Source organism: Apodemus sylvaticus, chromosome 8 (assembly GCF_947179515.1).
Source record: "Apodemus sylvaticus chromosome 8, mApoSyl1.1, whole genome shotgun sequence".
NCBI classification, from domain to species: Eukaryota; Metazoa; Chordata; class Mammalia; order Rodentia; family Muridae; genus Apodemus; species Apodemus sylvaticus.
The window spans coordinates 117,876,526-117,895,972 of NC_067479.1; the positions used below are offsets into that span (position 1 = coordinate 117,876,526).

The 19,447-nt window shown below is 40.0% G+C and overlaps 1 pseudogene; it reads left to right on the top strand.

Annotated features, from left to right (window-relative positions):
* The window catches only part of LOC127690853 (probable E3 ubiquitin-protein ligase TRIML2), a 164,565-nt pseudogene that overhangs the window by 131,882 nt on the left and 13,236 nt on the right, over window positions 1-19,447 (top strand).

Sequence of the window (19,447 nt, forward strand, 5' to 3'; positions counted from 1 at the left end):
TGGCCATCTTGCAAAAGGCAATCTACAGATTCAATGCTATTCCCATAAAAATCCCAACCCAGTTCTTCATAGAGCTAGAAAGAGCAATTCTCAAATTCATCTGGAATAACAAAAAACCCAGGATAGCTAAAACTATTCTCAACAGTAAAAGAACTTCAGGGGGATTCAATATCCCAGACTTTAAACTCTACTACAGAGCAATAGTTATAAAAACTGCATGGTATTGGTACAATATCAGGCAAGCGGATCAATGGAATAGAATTGAAGACCCAGAAATGAACCAACACACCTATAGTCACTTGGTCTTCGACAAAGGGGCTGAAAGCATCCAGTGGAAAAAAGATAGTCTTCTCAACAAATGGTACTGGTTCAATTGGAGGTCAGCATGCAGAAGAATGTGCATCGATCCATTCTTATCTCCTTGTACCAAGCTCAACTCCAAATGGATCAAGGACCTCCACATAAAACCTGACACACTGAAACTAATTGAAAAAAAAAACTGGGGAAGACCCTGGAGGACATGGGCACAGGGGAAAAGTTCCTGAATAGAACACCAATAGCTTATGCTCTAAGATCAAGAATGGACAAATGGGACCTCATAAAACTACAAAGTTTCTGTAAGTCAAAGGACACCGTCAAAAGGACAAAACGTCAACCAACAGACTGGGAAAGAATCTTCACCAACCCTAAATCCGACAGAGGGCTAATATCTAATATATACAAAGAACTCAAGAAAGTAGAACCCAGAGATCCAAATAACCCCATTAAAAAGTGGGGTATGGAGCTAAACAAAGAATTTTCACATGAAGAACTTCAGAGAGCTGAGAAACACCTTTAGAAATGTTCAACATCATTAATCATTAGGGAAATGCAAATCAAAACAACCCTGAGATTTCACCTCACACCAGTCAGAATGGCTAAGGTCAAAAACTCAGGAAACAGCAGGTGTTGGCGAGGATGTGGAGAAAGAGGAACACTTCTCCACTGCTGGTGGGATTGCAAGATGGTGCAACCACTTTGGAAATCAGTCTGGCGGTTCCTCAGAAAACTGGGCATGTCACTTCCTGAGGACCCTGTTATACCACTACTGGGCATATATACAGAGGATTCTTCAGCATGCAATAAGGACACATGCTCCACTATGTTCATAGCAGCCCTATTTGTAGTAGCCAGAAGCTGGAAAGAACCTAGATGTCCTTCGACGGAGGAATGGATACAAAAAATGTGGTATATTTACACAATGGAGTACTATTCAGCTATTAGAAACAACGAATTCATGAAATTCTTAGACAAATGGATGGAGCTGGAGAACACCATACTAAGTGAGGTAACCCAGTCTCAAAAGATCAATCATGGTATGCACTCACTGATAAGTGGATATTAGCCTAGAAACTTTGAATACCCAGGATGTAATCCACAAATTAAATGATGTCCAAAAAGAATGGAGGAGTGGGCCCTGGTTCTGGAAAGACTCAGTGCAAGAGTATAGGGGAATTCCAGAACAGGGAAGTGGGAAGGGGTAGATGGAAGAGTAGGGGGACGGAAGAGGGCTTATGGGACTTGCGGGGAGTGGGGACCCAGAAAAGGGGAAATCATTTGCAATGTAAATAAAAAAAATAAATAAAAATTAGAAAAAATAAACATATAAAGACAGATGTATCAGAATTATACCAGACTTCTCACTAGAAGAGACCCTAAGAGAACATGAAGGCCAGCCCAGGCTAATATACCCAGCAAAAATATCAATTATTATAGATGGAGAAAATAAGATATTCCATGACAAAACCAAATTTACACAATATCTTTCTACAAACCCAGGTCTACAAAGGATAATAGATGGAAAATAGTAATACAAGGAGTGAAACTATACCCTAGAAAAAGCAAGAAGATAACCTTTCAACAAACCCAAAATAAGAGAGTCACACAAATATAATTCCACTTCTAACAACAAAAATGAAAGGCAGTAACAATCCCTTTTCGTTATTATCTCTTAACATCAGTGGACTCATTGCCCCCAAAACAATATATAAACTAACAGACTGGATATGTAATCAGGACCCAATATTTTGCTGCATATAGGCTACACACCTCAGTGGAAAAGACAGACACTACCTCCAAGTAAAAACTTGGAAAAAATTTTTTTCCAAACAATTGGTCTTATAAAACAAGCTGAAGTAGCCATTCTAATATTGAATAAAATTGACTTTCAACCAAAAGTTGTCAAAAATGATATAGAAGCATCATTTTTTATACTGGTAAAAGGAAAAATCTACCAAGATGAATTCTGAATTCTGAACATGTATGCTCCAAATCTAAGGACACCCACCTTCATAAAAGAAACTTACTAAAGGTCAAAGCACATATCACACCACTCACAATAATAATAGGAGACTTCAACACCCTACTATCAACAATGGACAGTTCATGGAAACAGAAACTAAACAGAGACACAGTGAAACTAGCAGAAGTAATGAACAAAATGGACCTAACAGGTATTTATAGACCATTTCATCCTAAAGCAAGAGAATATACCTTCTCCTCAGCACCTCATGGTACCTTCTCCAAAACTGACCGTATAATTGGACACAAAACAGGCCTCAACAGATAAAAGACTGAAATAATCCTATGCACCCTAAGGCTGGTCTTAAATTCCAACAAAAAAAAAAAAGAAAAATATACATTCACATGGATGATGAACAACACTCTACTCAATGATAACTAGGTCAAGGAAGAAATAAAAAAAGATATTAAAGACTTTTTAGAATTTAATGAACATGAAGGCACATCATACCAAAACTTTTGGGAAATAATGAAAGCAGTGGTAAGAGGGAAACTCATAGCTCTAAGTGCCTCCAAAAATAAACTGCAGAGAGCTCACACTAGCAGCTTGACAGCATACCTCAAAGCTCTAGAACAAAAAGAAGCAAATATACCCAAGAGGAGTAGATGTCAGGAACTCATCAAGCTCAGGGCTGAAATCAACTAAATAGAAACAAACAAACAAACAAAAAAACTACACAAAGAATCAATAAAACCAGTAGCTGGTTCTTTGACAAAATCAACAAGATTGATCAACTTTTAACCATACTAACTAGAGGGCACAGAGACAGTAACCAAATTAATAAGGTCAGAAATGAAAAGGGAGACATAGCAGAAACTGTGGAAATTCAAAAATCAGCAGATCATACTATAAAAGCTTATATTAAACAAAATTGGAAAATCTGCATGAAATGGATAATTTTCTAGACACATATCAGGTGCCAAAGTTAAAACATGATCATATAAACCATCTAAACATGCCATAATCCCTGAAAAATAGAAGCAGTCATTACTATTTTCTCAATCAAAAAAAGCTTGGGACCAGATAGGTTTAGTGAAGAATTCTATCAGACCTATAAGAAGATCTAATACTAATACTTTTCATACTATTCCACAAAATAGAAACAGAAGACACAATTCATTCTATGAAGTCACAAATGCACTTATACCTAAACCTAACAATAACTAAAGAAAGAGTACTTCAGAACAATTTCTCTTATGAGCATTGATGGAAGAATACTCAATAAAATTCTTGCCAACTATTTCCAAGAATACCTCAAAATGATCATTCACCACAATGAAGTAGGCTTCATCCCAGTCATGCAGGGATGGTTCGATATACAGAAATCTGTACAGAGCCATATTGGGGCAGTCTTGCACTTGGTCAGAGTTTGACTTTGGTCAAGGTTAACTTCTCCCAGTTAGCCAGGATCCTGCTCCACCTAGGGTGGAGTGCTCGTAGTAAAGGTTAAGTTCATTGTTCCTCCAGGTATAGGGATTCCTGAATTAAACAGGTGACCCACCCAGCTGCCGGAGCAGTCAAGACGAAGACCTCCAAGAGAAGCTAGACAACTTCCACCGGAACTCAGCCTGGAGTCTGGGGGGAAGGGTTTTCCCAAACTGTTAAAAGGTCCGGCGCCATTAAAGTTTACGGCTTTGATCAGTGAACATTGACTTGGCCGTACGTTCTTTTCGCTTCTCTTCCCTATGACCCCAAAATTCTCTCAACAGGTAACCTGGTTCACATGTGGCTGCGGGCAGCTACATAGTGGCGCCTGAACGTGGGAAGACCTGGCACGAGAGAATTTCTTGAGGTAGCCCTATCCAGCGAAGCTTCGCGGAAAAGGTGAAAATTAATGGTATCTGCATGGTAAGCAACATAGAGGTCAAAGCTAGCGCTAGTGAATTCGTGTCTATTGTTGTGAGTGCAAGGAATGGATACAGTTTTTCAAGCATACTGCGTGGACCCAGCGCAGGGACTGCTTGGGTTGATAAGATAGGGAAATATGGGGAAGGAATTTGGTAGGCATTTGCCCAAAGCTCGTAAGAGCTGATTTCGGCGAAAAGAAAGGGGTTTTTAAAAATAGGCATATGTCCACAGCTTCTAAGAGCTGTTTAAAGAGGAAAATGGATGCAATTGCTTAACAAGCACGCTTAACTTTCTGTGTATCTTTCCGTGTTTGTCCCGGTGCACCGACTGTCTATGTGTATGTTTATGTCCTCTCTGTGTCTTTGTGTGAATGACTGTTTCACGTTAAAAAGAAAAAATTGGTAAAGATTACATCTGCTGGTAACCTCTTGAGCTAGCCACAGTTTGTGTGGGGATTGATTCAAAGCCACGCCGCGACAGCGCAGCTCACTCAAGAGGCAAGCGTGGCTGGGGAAAAAGCCGCTCTTAAAGCCCAGAAACCTCAAGATTTGGGAAGACCTTGGTTTGGCTTGTGAAATTCATGTAGTCGCTTTATACTTGTTTCTAATTGGTTTTAATGATATAAGGCTTTACATTTCTTGACTAAAGAGTTATAAATTAATTGGTTATTATGTAAAAGGTATAGTGTTATTAAGAAAAGGTTAGTTTAAAACTGGTGATTCAGTGTTAGAGCTATCTTAACTAACTACACGTGGCCTAACGCCACTCATGCCTTGTTCTTGTTTATAATTGGATTTAAAGGTATATTTTGCATGACTTGACTATAGAGTATTGGCTTAAGTCACTGGACATGATTTAAAAGGTATAATGTTATTAACAAAAGTTAGGTTAAGGCTGGTAGTTTAGGGTAGTCGCCATTTTGAACACGTGGCATGATGGTTAGGCTGGTAGTTTAGGGTAGTCGCCATTTTGAACACGTGGCATGATGGTTAAGGCTGGTAGTTTAGGGTAGTCGCCATTTTGAACACCACGTGGCATGACGCAATCCAGGAAATACAGGCCTTTGGGACGCTCCTAAATTGGCATGGTGTTTCATGTGAATCTTGGCCTGGAGATTAGACTTAATGAAGATTAAGATTTAAAATATTGTCTCTTTAATAAGTTACACTGTTATACACTTGAACATAAGAACTGGCATACAAACCTTGTGCTGTAAATATGTGTTTGCCATTAATTTTAAAGAAAATAGATTGTTTAAAATTGAGATTTGCTTCCAAAATTACAATTGTGCTCTAATATTGCAAGAAAACATTGAGTTACAATAAAAATCAGTGTGTCATTGGCTACAGTTTTCAGTTTGCAGGCTCGTAATTGTTAACATTTTGTAATTAAGATAATTTTGAGAGTGATACAGCTATGGGTTTTAAAGGCCCATTGCCACTTTTCCACAAGTTTATAGGCTACAATGGTAGGAGCAAAATTTAACCCTCCAAGATTAAAAAGGATATCTCTGTAGAAATGTATTTGATATCAAGTAGGTTCCTTTGACCATGAAATTACAGGTTTCTTTTGTTTAATCCTTAAATTGTCCTTGTAGGTTTGGGTCTGGTCTTAGATAAAAGGCTCAGATTAGAAGATATTTACATTTGAGGAATCTCATACAATGTCCTTGCCAAGGACTCAAGGTGGATCCTAGGGCAGATAAAAAAATTTACATTTGAGTTAATGCAAAGCTTAGAGCTGCCTCAGGGGAAGCTAGTGAGGAAGTTTTGAGAAATTGTTTCTGCCTTACAGGCCCCACCTAGGGAGTGTTTGGCTTTAAAAAAAAAAAAAAAAAAAAGGTTTTTGACTTATCCAGGTGTGGGTTAAAATGCAGTTCAAATCTATGAAAGGTCAAGGAGGCTATAAAAGCATTAACATTTGGCCTGTCTACTCCCTATAAAATTATTGTAAATTTAAAGGGTTGGTTTTTTGCTTTACATTCTGATAATTATAAAAGCATTTGCTTCTAATTTTAAAGAGACAACAAAACAATTTCATTAGAAAGTTTTGCCTCAAGGAATGGCTAACAGCCTTATGTCTTGTGAGAAAAAGTGTTTTGTCTCTGTTTCAATACTAGAAGTTAAGATCTTAAAATTTTCAGTGTATAATGTTCATAGAATGTTTGTTACAGGCCCTTGCTCCTATAGACTTTTAGAATTTTTAGGTAAATGGCTTTCAAAAGTTGTTAGGATATATTAATTGGCTTTATCTTATATTTACCTCATTTTAAGCTTGCCACAGAAGGTCTTAAACCTCTGTTTTCAAGGTAGGAAACGTTTGTTCCTTGCTTCAAGCAACAATCAAATTTATTATTAATGGTTGATCTATTACATGGCAAGCATTTTTAGGCAAAATTAATAATTGTTATCCAAAAGATAATTTGTACTATCAGATCACATGTTTATTCCTTTAAGTTTCTCCCTGCTTCAACACAGATACCTGAATTGGGTGCTATAGCAGCTATTTTTAAGGTGTTAAAGGTCAAGCTTTTAATAATAGTAGATATACATAGCTCATGGTTTATAATTGCTTAAAATTGGTCCATTTTTAATACTGCTAATTCTTAATTTCTACAGTTTATACAAATGTTATTCAAATTTCTAAGAACAAAGGATATGTTCTCTAAATGACTGTCCTTTAGGTATTTGAAATAATTTTATATTTTGTGCACATCAAATTATAAAGATTTGTTCTTGATGTCCTCAGTTTCTACCTCTACCACGTAATGGTGTTAATCCTAGAGGACTTAGTTATTACAGATAAATGATATTCATATTTCTAATTTAGAAGATTAAAAAAATATGTACATGTGACTAATGATTCATTTTTAGGCTGTCTAGTTGCAACTGCTCTAACAGAAAAAGCAACTATATTTTATATAATTACATAGTTATTGCCTATGTTATGGTTTATACTTTGTGTTCCAACTTAAATTAATAAAACAATATCTTCTTGGAAGAAAGAAAAGAGGGGAAATTGTGTCCCTGTGCATATAATTTAAATTATGCTTGCATGTTAAAAAAAAAAAATTTAAAATTTAGATGCCAAGAAACTCCTTGCTAAATGTATATGACATCTTGTAATTAGGCATATTGATGTCTAGGTGAAATGAAGGAATTCACTTACTAACATATGCCATGATCCTGATTTAATATTGGGGGAGAAGGCATGTCCTCTGTTTTTTCCACAGAATGCTGCAGAAGATATGCTGAGTGTGCTTGCTGAATGCCCAGACCATGGTAACATAAGAGCTATATTGGGTATATGTTCTTGACTTACCTCAATTGTCAAATGTCCCAGGTTAGATAAATTGCCTAGCTTCAAGCTTTTAGACTTTGTGGGACAGAACATAGAGACTGTTAAGCTAGCTTAGGAAAAATTAATCTAAAGAAGAGTTAAAATGACTCTTCTCCTTATTGTGTTCAGCTGACTCAACCATAGACTGGTCTAGAAATAATTCCAATATTGAAGATTCCAATTTTGAAGATGGCTAACAATCTTCAGCCAGCTGTGTTAATTTAACATATAGTCTCCACTTTTCCTGAGAAGTAACAGCTTAATTCTTGATTCACAAGGCTACCTCTCCCATCTCAGAGGCCAAGCCTTGGGTCCTTAAAGTTGTTAATTTACAACTGAATTGGATACTTCTGGGACAAGTTAATCCTATTCCACCTTTAACTCTTGACCTTGTCTGTTAAGCAGACTGGCTGTCTCCACCCAGGCTCACCTGGATGGAGAGATTACATGTCTGTTAAAGACACTTGCAGACCCCCCTGGCTTCAAAACTTACACAAGTGGATCTCCAAAGAGGGAGCCACATAGAACTCAGATCTATGTGTGTTTGTTTTTGAACAAACATGGGTACCAGCGAGACGTGCGAGGCAAAGCACTGCATGGGGAGGTGAATTTCTGCTTCTGAGTCCCCAGGAAGTACACCTAATTGCATAGGGGTTAACGTCGAGAGGCTGTCCTTAAAATAATAAGGGAGCCTATTACCCCTCCTCTGAAAAAGACGTTATACAATATTTAAGAGGAATTACGGTCAATGCTTCCCCTCCTGGTTAAGGCCCGCCTTCTTATGAAGGATATTTATCCACTTGTTTTCTACCTCCTCGTGTTCAAACTAATAAAAAAAGGGAGGACATGTACAGAGCCATATTGGGGCAGTCTTGCACTTGGTCAGAGTTTGACTTTGGTCAAGGTTAACTTCTCCCAGTTAGCCAGGATCCTGCTCCACCTAGGGTGGAGCGCTCGTAGTAAAGGTTAAGTTCATTGTTCCTCCAGGTATAGGGATTCCTGAATTAAACAGGTGACCCACCCAGCTGCCGGAGCAGTCAAGACGAAGACCTCCAAGAGAAGCTAGACAACTTCCACCGGAACTCAGCCTGGAGTCTGGGGGGAAGGGTTTTCCCAAACTGTTAAAAGGTCCGGCGCCATTAAAGTTTACGGCTTTGATCAGTGAACATTGACTTGGCCGTACGTTCTTTTCGCTTCTCTTCCCTATGACCCCAAAATTCTCTCAACAGGTAACCTGGTTCACATGTGGCTGCGGGCAGCTACAGAAATCCATTAACATAATCCACTACAGAAAAAAACCCTCAAATATCAAACATGATCATCTTATTAGAGGCTGAGAAAACATTTGACAATATTCAGTATTCTTTCATCTTAAAAGTCTTAGAAAGATCAGTAACTCAAGGCCCATACCTAAACATAGTAAAAGCAATATACAGAAAACCAGTAGCCAACATCAAACTAAGTAGAGAGAAACTTGAAGCAATCCCACTAAAATCAGGGACTAGACAAGGCTGCCCACTCTCCGCACCTATTCAGTATAGTACTTGTGGTTCTAGCTAGAGCAATTAGACAAAAAAGGAGGTCAGAGGGATACAAATTGTAAAGAAAGAAGTCAAAGTAACACTATTTGTAGATGATATTATCTTATAGTTACATGACCCCAAAAAATTCCACCTGAGAACTCCTAAACCTGATAAAAAAGTTCAGTAAAGTGGCTGAATATAAAATTCTTTCTAACAAATCAGTAGCCTTCCTCTTCTTAAGGGACAAAGAAGCTGAGAAAAAAGTTAGAGAAACAATACCCTTCACAATAGTCGCAAATAATATTATATACTTAGGTGTGACTCTACCCAAGCAAGTGAAAGATTTGTATGACATTTATTTCCATATTTGGATTAATATAGCAAAATCGGCCATCTTGTCTGAAGCAATCTACAGATTCAATGCAATCCCCATCAAATTTCCAACTCAATTCTTCATAGAGTTTGAAAAAGCAATTTGCAAATTGATTTGGAATAACAAAAACACAGGATAGCAAAAAATATTCTCAACAATGAAAGAACTTCAGGCTGCATCATCCTCCATGACCTCAAGCTGTATTACAGAGCCATAATGACAAAAACTGTACGTTATTGGTACAGAGACAGGCAGGAAGATCAATGGAATAGAATTGAAGACCTAGAAATGAATCTGCCCACCTATGGTCACTTGATATTTCACAAAGGAGCTAAAATCTTCAGGAGGAAAAAGGCAGCCTTTTTAACAAATGGTCCTGTTTCAACTGGTGGTCAGCATGTAGGAAAAATTCAAATCAACCTATTCTTATCTCTTGTACAAAGCTCAAGTCCAATTGGATCAAGGACCGCCACATACAACCAGATACACTACAACTTATAGAGGAGAAAGTGGAGAAGAGCTTTAAGTACATGGACACAGGAAATTTTCCTCAACAGAACACCAATGGCTTATGCTCTAAGATCAACAATCGACAAATGGGACCTCATAAAATTGCAAAATTTCTGTAAAGCAAAGGATACTGTCAACAGAACAAAATAGCAACCAACAGATTGGGAAAAGATGTTTAACAATCCTTCATCCAATAGAGGACTGATATCCATTATATGCAATGAATTCCAGAAATTGGATTACAGAGAATCAAATAACCCTATTAAAAAATGGGGAACATAGTTAAACAAAGAATTTTCAACTGAAGAATACCAAATGGCTGAGAAGCACCTAAAGAAATGTTCAAAATCTTTAGTTATTAGGGAAATTCAAATCAAAACAACTCTGAGATTCCACCTCATACCAGTCAGAATGGCTAAAATAAAAAACTCAGGTGACAGCAGATTCTGGTGAGGATGCAGAGAAAGAGGAATTCTCCTCCATTGCTTTTGAGATTACATGCTGGTACAACTACTCCAGAAATCAGTATGGTGGTAAAAGAATAGAAAATACAGCCTAACTCCAGCCTTCTAAGGAGCCCCAAACACTTCATATTCCAGAGTCCACTCTTTGTGCTCTTTGTTAGAAACTAAGTAAAAGGTCACATTCCAGAGCCTGCCCTTTGTTCAGAGCTAGACAAAAAGGCCTTGAATAGGTGATCCTGGTCCCACAAGGTAACTGGAAATGAGCTAAGCTTATCTTGCTTCTGTAAACTGCTTATGCCATTACTTCACTCAGCTATAGACTTCAATAGAAAACTAATTGGTCCACTGAGCTTGGGCTCTGATAATTTAAACTGATTGGCCTAAAAACTATGGAGTGGTACAGACCCCACCTAGGGAGTCTTGGGCAAAACAATATTTTTAGCATATCCAGGTATGATTCAAGAGACACTAGATACTTTGTACTCAGAGAGACACTCTGGGTGGATAGTTAATTAGTTTGAGAGACCCCAACTCACTATTTTTAGACCCCTAAACAACTAGCCCAGCACAGAGTAACTTGTTTTTCTGCTTTTAGCTTGAGAAAGATAACCCACCCTGTTCTAGTTCCAATGTTTAACTATACAATGCACCAAGGACTTTGCTCCAGATAATCTCTAACCTTCCTTGAGGCATAAACTATTGCCTGACTTCCTCATTCTGTACTTCCCCATTCCATGCATAATTTGTCCTCTGCCCCTTGCTTCTTGAATTGTGTCTTCCACCCCTTGTCTTGTGACTTTCCCCCTTTAAATATCCCTGACTTCAGTTACACAGAGTCCTACAGTCCTCTAGCCCTGTGCAGTATATGGCTGTGGACCCCAGAACTCTGGAATAAAAGAAATCCTAATGTTATTGCATTGAGACCATTTATTGCAAGTGATTTGGGTGTCGCCTTCTGAGGCGTGGGGTGCTGGGGGACCCTCAGTTTGGGGGGGGGGTCTTACATCTTCTTGGTGCATGGGCCGGGAAGTACAACTTCACATGCAAAAAAGGTAAAGGGGATCCCTTCTGGAATATGTGTGTGCCAGCTGGCATCTGTGTCCTGAGTGTCTGTCCTGCTCTGTTTTCTGAATCTATATCTAAGGAGACACGCGTTTTAGGTGGGCAGCTGTTTTCTCAGTTTGTGAAGAGCCAGAGAACCATGGTAAGTAGATGTGCTCTGTAGACCACAGGCTGTGACCCTGGAAGACGTTCCCAGGTATTTTGGGGGGAACTCTAGGGACCCTGGAAGATTCCCGTCTGAGTTTCAGAGAGGACATGGTAGTTCTACTGAGTTTGCGAACTTATACATCCTCCTGGCCATCTGGTTTTCTGACCTGGCTCTGTCTGTCTCAGAGGAGGTGAATACTTGTCAGTTTTGTGTGTCTTTGTCTACAGTTTGATCACTAGGTGGGTGCCACGGTTTGTTTTCTGTCTGTCTCACTGTGTGTCAAGGTCTGAGTCTATAAGACTTTCTGAAAATTTTGGTTTTGCTTGCAAGCTTCTGGGGCTCGGAGAGCCTGTCTGGTGTGGTGTGTTTGACTGGCAGCTGCTAGAGTCGAGACCACGGAGGTCTGGAGGATGCCTTAGACCCTGGAGAGAGCTAAATAAGGCTCTCTTCCATCTGTAAACAGCAATTCAGTAATGGTGGAAGCCATGTTTTGCTGAAATCTGCTTTATCTGGTCCCTGCAATGTGTTCAGGGATGCCTGGTGTCTGAAACTGGGCCCCTCTAGGGGCAAATTGTGTGATTTTCCTTGTTTGGTGTTCTTGAATCTAGAGGCCTGACAGTGGCAGGGTCAGGCTGTCTATGTGGTGTTGCTTTATATTGTGTTTTGTGTTCTTGGACTTAGACAGACAGATATTATTTGGACTCTAGACTGACTGAAAAGCAACTCTGTCTGTGGCACCAAAATCAGGTCATGTGATTCAAGTAGGTCATGTGATTCAAGTGCACCAAAATTAGGTCACATGACTCAAGCGCACCAACTTAGAACAAAAGGAGAGACGAAATACTGGTAGGGAAAATAAGTCTTGACAAGAAGCTCAATGTGGCAGGTGCATTCTGGTACATTAAGTTGGTACAGATGGTTTATTTCTTTTATTTTAGCTTGTTTAAATCATTATGATCGATATGATGTTAAACTTTGTGGTTATATTGCTCCACTGGGAGAGAGGTCAAAATAAGGGAGACCTCCAGAAGACTAGATTCTAAAATATCAAATGAAAAATCTGTCTTTGTGATACTAAAATCTTGTTTTGAGATTTACATTACAGAAAATAGCACTACCCTTCATATCTCAACATCCATGTTCAGATTTTAAAAAAAAACGGTCTTTCTAGAGAATATAGAAATGGTCAGATTTAAAATGGGGAGAAAATAAAATTAATTATATGGACATAATTTCATGTGATAAAAATATTTATAATTATTATTAAGTTAAAGGCATGCATTTTTATTTGATACAGGTTTTAGTTTGATACAAAATCAAGGTTTTCATTGGTATAAATACTAAATTTGAAAGTACAGGATTTACACCCAGTTCTTTGTTATTATTACTGATCTGAAATGTTTAAGCCTATGAGTTTAGGGATAAATAGAAATATAAGGCTCTGAGTTTATTGTTAGGGTGTTTTCTAGGTTTTAATCAAAAATAGCTGAAGATAGTTTAACAGATAACTGTCCACATTACTTTACACAGATAATTGGTTTTCAAAAATGTCAAAAGTCCCTGGAATATGATTTTTATGTCTTAAAAGCTATGTTAAGCTTTCTATATATTTTCAGTTAATATTGGTCACTCTTAGTTTTCTGATGGGGTTGAAGACTATTAGACTCATAGACAGCCCAAGCTGTTTAATCCTGAGAAAGCTGATATAGATTTAAATAAATGACTTTCAGATGACATAAAATTTAAAGCCAGGACATAAGTCAATTCTTACAATGTTAATTCTTAAGTTGTATTGCCATATTCTTAAGCCATATTGGGTATGGTCATGCCACATGGTAGGAACTTGACATTGGCCAAGCACAATCCCTGGCTTCGGGCAGTAATCTGACATTAGGACATAATAGGGAAGTAGGCTACAGTTGAAATTTTTATCCTAGGATGGAGCACAAAGAGTATACTTGACATTGGTCAAGGTGAACTTCTCCCAGCCTTTGTTGAACACAGATTCCTTCCCCAGTCAGGATCCTGCTCCACCTAGGATGAAGAAGCTCAGAGTGAAGGTTAAGCTCATTGTTCCTCCAGGTCTACAAATTCCTGAATTAAGCAGGTGACCCACCCAACTGCCTGAGCAATAGAGTCAAGGACCATCAGACAACTTCACCAGAACTCAGCCTGGGGTCTGGGGGGAAGGGCTTGCCCAAACTTTTAAAAGGTCTGACTGACATTAATGTTCCAGCATCCCAGTTCATAGTAGCTGCAGGCAGTTATGGAATATGACATTAAGTGTTAATTCTCACAGTCTTTTAAGACAATACAGATGAAAAGTGTTCTGTTTAATTGACTGGGATCATAAACTAGGTGTTATGTCTATCTTATAGTTTATAATTTATAAAATGGTAATAATTATATTCAAATGATATTTAGAGAGGACCACAGAGTGAGGCAGGAGAGGACCTAAGACCACCTATCCTGATACCACAGTGGCTCTCTCACTAAGGGCATATTTCCCAAGAGACTAATTATTCTCTTTGAGACTGTTTTATTTGTAATAGAGGAAGCCAAAAAGATTACCCCCTCAGACAAAAGGTAAGAGGCATCTGACAGACCAACACCAGACTCCATTGGCAGGTCTCGAGGGCATGGCAGCTCACAAATTTGACCAAGGCATGTAAGATTAAACAGGGACCAGATGAGTCACCTGCAGCTTTTCTAGAGTATCCTATAGAGGCATTCTGCCATTATATACGCTATGACTCTAGGGGCATGGAAAATAAAGCTACTATGACAACAGTTCTTACAGACAGGGCTAGTTGAAATATCAGGAAAAAGCTTCAGAGACTAGAAGGATTTGGTGCAGGTTGCTAAGAAGATCTGTAGAAGGATTTAATGTAGGTTGTTAATAAAGTCTTTAGAGAGATTTAGTGCAGTTTGCTGAGACATGGAGACAGAGGAGGAGAAAAATGGAGAAAAAGAAAGAAAAATTACAGAGAAGGAAGCTACAGAGAATCCTGTTTATAATAGTTAGAAAAAGCAGAAAAGAAAGACAGAAAAGGACCGGTGTGCATACTATAAGGAGAGAGGCACTGAGCCAGAGTGTCCCTAAGAAATAGAAGCTGGGAGCAGGAATTCCCAGGTCTTGGGAAAAGTGCCCCCAAATGGCAAACTCAGGTCTTAGCCCTGGGAGAAGACAGTGACTAGGGGAAATGGGGTTTCTGACCACTCCCCCAACCCAGGAAAACTGTGGAAATGAAAGAGAAACCCACTCAGTTCTTGATGGACACAGGGGCTCAACACTCGGTCTTTCAAGTCAATGGTGCAGTTTCCAAGAAAAGATCTTGGGTCCAAGAAGCCACTGGCATCAAAATGTATTAATGGACTACCCAAAGAACAGTGGACCTAGGGATGGGATGGATATCCCATTCATTTAGGGTCACCCTAGACTGTTCCTACTCTCTGTTTGAGTAAGACATACTCTCCAAAATGGAGAGGGAGCAGATATACTTTCTGCCCAATGGGCTGCAGCTAACTGGCCCAAAAAGAGAGACTGACCCCTGCTGAAAGTTGCTACAGACAGGAGCAGTTTTCTCCATGATGGACAGAGATAAGCAGGTGCTGCTATGGTGGATGACACAAATGTCATCTGGGTAGAAGAATCTTTACCCCCTGGCATGTCAACACAGAAAATGGAGCTCGTTGCCCTCACAAAGACCTTGGAACTTGGAACCAGCAAGAAAATCAACATCCACACGGATAACAGGTATGCCTTTGCCACAGCCCACATCCACAGGGATATATGCCAAGAGGACTGCTCACATCAGAGGAAACCAACAGAAAATCTTGGACCTCTAAGATATCCTAATGAAGCCAGCCACTGTGAGAATTCACTGTCCAGGATGTCCAAAGGAAAAAGACTCAATGGGCAATAACCAGGCAGAGCAAGTAGCTCCAGGAATAGACATACAGGAGCCGATACTGGTTATGGGTCTGTAAGAGACAGCCACTGGGAAATGGAACAAAATTAAGAAATAGCCTCTCTTAAAGAAGGACTGAGATTGCTAAGCACCCTACCAACTATTACCAAGAGAGAGTGCACACAAGAAGGGAGAACTATACTCCCCAGAAAGTAAGCCAAAGACTCACTAGGCCAAATGCACAGATGGACTCATTTAGGGCATTAAAAACCTTGTCCTGGCAGTTAAGGGACCGAACGTATATATTCATGACTCAGGTTTTAGGCTAGAGAGATAATAGAACAGTGTAAGATATGCCAGCAAGTAAATGCTTATGCAGTAAAGAGTAAACAGGGCAAAAGACCTAGAAGAGAACAGCCTAGAGAACATTAAGAGATTTTATAAAAGCTAAGGCAGGAGAATATGGTTATAAAATATATTCTAGCATTTATAGATACTTTTCTTTAAGGTTAGAAGAAATTTTCCCGAGTTTCCAAGTGCCCAAGGTAATTGGATCAGACAATGGTTCTGTTTTTGTTTCTAAGGTAAGTCAGAAATTGACAGAGATATTGGGGATTAACTGGAAACATATTGGACGTTCTGTCCCCAGGGCTCAAGGCAGGCAGAGAGAATAAACAAAACCCTATGAGAGACCTTAACTAAATTGACCTTGGAGACTGGCTCAGGCTGGGTGGTACCTCTCCCTTTGTTTCTGAAGAGCCCCTACCTTTTAACCTGATCCCCCTAGAGATCCTCTTTGATACCCCAACTCCTTTGGTGTCCACTGGGCCCTCCCAGGAGGTGTCCCACAATATGAGATTTGCCTTAAATGCTCCAGGCATGCCAGAAACTCTTCACTGCTTCCAGATAGGCACTGGATCTGTATGAGAAGGCTTCAGGAACTGTTGCTGAAACCCTGATGGAAGAAACCCTCACCAAATTGACCACAGAGACTGGTGTTAATGATTAGATTCTACCCTTTGTGCTCTTCTACCCTTTGTGCTCTTCAGGCCTTCTTTCTCTTGCCTCAAAACCCTTGAGTGGATGAGGCAGCAAGTGTGGAAGGCCTACTCAGGAAAAAGAGACTTGAAAGTCGTTTCCAAGTTGGAGATTTGGTCTACGTTAGACGCCACTGTGCAGAGAACTTTGAGACTTGGTGGAAAGGCCTTTATCTTGTACTCTTGACCACCCTGCTTTCTGCTTTGATGAGACCCTTTGTAATTTTACTCCTTTTTCTTACAAGTGGAACCTGTGTGATTAACCAGAATAGTTTTTATTAGGGAAAGTATAAGTGCTGTGCATATTCTTATGCTACACCAACAATATCAGAGATTAGGGCAGGACAATCCAGAATATATAGAGTCAGAGATTTAGCTCTATAGTTCTAAGATTAGAATTATTAACAAAAGAAGGAGTGGGGAATGAGAGACCCTCCCTCCAACTCAATGTTTTTAGACCCCTAAACAACCTGCCCAGCACAGAATAACTTGTTTTTCTGCTTTCAGCTTGAGAAAGATAACCCACCCTGTTTTAGTTCCAATGTTTAACTATACAAGGCACCAAGGACTTTGCTCCAGATAATCTCTAACCTTCCTTGGGGCATAAACTATTGCCTGACTTCCTCGTTTTGTATTTCCCCATTCCGTGCATAATTTGTCCTCTGCCCCTTGCGTTGTGAATTGTGTCTTCCATCCCTTGTCTTGTGATTTTCCCCCTTTAAATACCCTTGACTTCAGTAGCATGGAGTTAGTTCCACAGTCCTCTCCTCCTGTGCAGTGTACAGCTGTGGACCCCGGAGCTCTGGAATAAAAGAAATCCTCATGTTATTGCATCAAGACCATTTCTTGCGAGTGATTTGGGTGTTGCCTTCTGAGGCGTGGGGTGCTGGGGTGCCCTCGGTTTTGGGGGTTCTTACAAGTTCACTGGGCTGGGCTTAAGGGCTGCAGCCAGTTAGCTCATTGAGCTGTGCCTAAGGACTTGCCGGTGAGTTCACTGGGCTAAGGCTAGGGACTTCAGGAGCTGATCGCTGGGTTTGGGGGTGGTGGGGGTGTGGGGGGGGTGGGGGTAGGGGGGCTACTGTGGCCCCGGGCATGGCACAGAGGAGAATGCAATGGGCTGACTAGGTGAAAGTGCTCCTGGGAGGACAACACAGGCCAGGTGGCTCTCCAAGCTCTGCAATGCCGCCATCTTCCCTGGGAACCTAGGCCTGGGAGCCATTCTTCCTCAGCTCCCGGGCTAGTGTGACAGTGAAGCCAAGATGAAGAAGCAGTTTAACTGCATGGGCCAATTAGCCAATTGGACTATGGCCAGACTATGGGTAAATACCCTGTACTGCCCGAGAAAACTGAAGCTTTCACAGATGAATGAGATGCTTAATTTGAGATGTTAACTTGACTTCACTAGAAAAATACATTCAGATTCAAAACGCCTGTGTCACCGTGTCTGTTTGTCAACTCGATGGACCTGTTTCCTCTCCTGATATCCAGAATTCCTCCTCAGATTTAGTTCCTGGCTGGAACTGGCCCATGGTAAAGTGTAGAGCAGAGACTGAAGCAAAGGCCATACAGAGACTGTCCCACCTGGGGATTCATCCCACACACAGTCACCACACCCTGACACTATCATGGATGTCATGAAATGCTTGCTGAAAGGAGCCTGATATGGCTGTCTCCTGAGAGATCCTGCCAGAACCTTACAAATAGAGAGGCAGATTCTAATACCCAACCATTGAACTGAGCATGAGGTTGCCAGTGGAGGAGTTAGAGAAAGGACTAATGGAGCTGAAGGGGTTTGCAATGTCATAGGAAGAACAATAATATCAACCAACAGGACCCCCAGAACTCCCAGGGACTAAGCCATCAACCAAAGGCTGTACATTGCTCCATTTGCACATGTGCCAGAGGATTGCCTGGTTAGGCATCAATAGGTGGAGAGGTCCTGGGTTCTATGAAGACTTTATAGATGGCTCCCCAGTGTAGCGGAATAGATGCTGGGGAGGTAAGAGGGGGTGGGTGGAGTTATACCTTCACAGAAGTAGGCAAAGGGAGGATGGGATAGGCGCTATCAGGGTGGATTGGAAACTGGGAAAGGGGATAAATTTGAAATGTAAATCCAGAATATATCCAATTTAAAAAAAGAAAAAAAGAATGATGGAGAAAGGAACTGAGCTATTTCTAGGGGTAATGTAAGACAGGCAGAATTGGAAGAAATGAAGTCAATAGAAGACAAAAGGAGATGGGTGCAAAATGTATGCTGTGTAAATCATGGTGCAACTGAATGTCTAACTCCTCATAATATTTCATTTTGAAAATATCGTTGCAGCTATGATAATAATGTTTCAGCCATCTTTTTCTAACCCATACATGAATTGAAAGATAAAGTTTAGCAGTCAGTAGGTGGAAGTCAAGCTAGGCTGTGTGAAGTCTTTGGTGGATTTAAAAAGAAGATCAGTGACAGAAGGTAGGAATGGTGACATTCTCTTAGTACAATGTATAAAAGCAGTGGACAGTCTATGACAAATTAAGAACTGTAATTTTTCAGTGAGCAATAGGAATGTGTTACAAGAGGTTGAATAAGGCAAAGGTGTTGTAATTTAGTTTCATAGAATCACTGTGGGTTTTGTGGGGGGGGGAAGAGATTGGAGGAGTTGGTATGATGAACAGACAGGTGGGAGATCATGAAAGTAAGGAAACTGATAGTTTGAAGTAAGGTAATGGCTGTAAGGATGGGGGCCACATCAACTAAAGAGACACATACAAGTGGAATTGGTTGGTTTGGGGATAGATTGGATGACTGTTTTCAGGATGTGGAGTGAGGATCAGTACTTAAGGATAACTATGAGGGGGGGGTTTCATTGTCAGCAGAAAAACAGCTCTCATTTCAAAGAGGG